This window comes from Emiliania huxleyi, assembly GCF_000372725.1.
Source record: "Emiliania huxleyi CCMP1516 unplaced genomic scaffold EMIHUscaffold_71, whole genome shotgun sequence".
In the NCBI taxonomy this organism is placed as follows: domain Eukaryota; phylum Haptophyta; order Isochrysidales; family Noelaerhabdaceae; genus Emiliania; species Emiliania huxleyi.
Window position 1 is genome coordinate 75,842 of NW_005196681.1, and position 1,347 is coordinate 77,188.

Consider the following 1,347-nt stretch of genomic DNA (forward strand, 5'->3'; position numbering starts at 1 on the left):
TAGCTCCTCCCTGCAGCTTGCGCGTCGCGGTTTGGCAGACGTCCCATCCACCGCGCATACTGCGGCGGCTCTCCAGCTCAAGAAGGCTGCGCTCGACCACCACATCGCCCGAGTCAGTGGTCCGGACGCCCCGCTGAGCCTCGCGCCGCAGTGCAGCCAGTTTGCGCGGCCGTGATGCGCGAATCGAACCGGTGCGATGTTGTTCGGCACTCTAGATGGCCTGAACATGCTTGCGTTCAAGTCTTGAGGTCTGCGCTTAAACTTGAAAATTTAATAAAATCGGGTCCGACCGGCCTACGTGTGTAAGTCTACTCATAGCTTTCGCTCCACGCTCTTCTTTGCGTTCCGAAGCACCCACTGCGCTCTTCTGTAGTGGCTAGTGCATCGCCTGGTCAACTCGCTTGCCACTGTCATTTGATTGCCCCCGCCCTCTCGCTCCACAGCCGCCACCGCGCCGGCCATCGGAATTCGCGTCGGATCTCTCTCCTCTCACTGCGATGTGGCCGCCCACCGCCCTGTCACCACCGTTACCGTTACCTCCACCGCCCTCGCCACTGCCCTCACCCCCTCATGCCGCCGCTACCATTCCGGCCACCCTCGCCGCTCCCACCCTCATGGCCTCATCCCCACCCTTGCCCCCGCCGCCCCTGCAATCCCCACCAAGGGGGGCGGACGCCGGTGCCGCCCTCGACGCCCCCTTCGCAGCCGTCTCTTCCGCCGTGGCCTCCGCCCTCACCGCCCCGCCGCAGTTGCCGCCGCCCTCGCCGCCCGTGCTCTTGCCGTCGCCGTGGAGCCCGCCGCCCTCCTACGCTACCCCCCCCCCCCGCCCTCACCGCCGCCCTCGCCGCCACCGCCCTCGCCGCCGCCGCCCTCGCCGCCGCCTCCCTCGCCGCCGCCGCCGCCCTCCAGCATGCCGCCGCTCTCGCCCTCTCCCCCTCCCAAGGCAGCGCGCAGGCCACTGCGTAGCCACGCCCGGCCCTCTCCGAGCCGCCACGGGGGGCACTCCCGCGGTCCCCTCCGGGCTGAATGCGGCCTCCGGAACGGGCGGCGCAACCGCAAGCGTCTCTCGAGCTCTACTCAGAGCCTTCCACGCTCTTCTTTGCGTTTTCCGAAGCATGCACTGCACTCCTCTAGCATCACCCACAAGTCACCTCCGTTGCCACTGTTCTTGGACCTCTTGCGCACTTGGCCGAGGCGTCGCCAGGCACGCACGCCGCTCCCTCCAACCCCGTGTCGGCCTGCCGGCTGCCGCCGCCCTCGCCTCCAGCCGTCCCGCCACCCTCACCGCCACCGCCCTCCTCACCACCGTCTCCACCGCCGCTGCTCTCACCACCCTCGCCACCACCA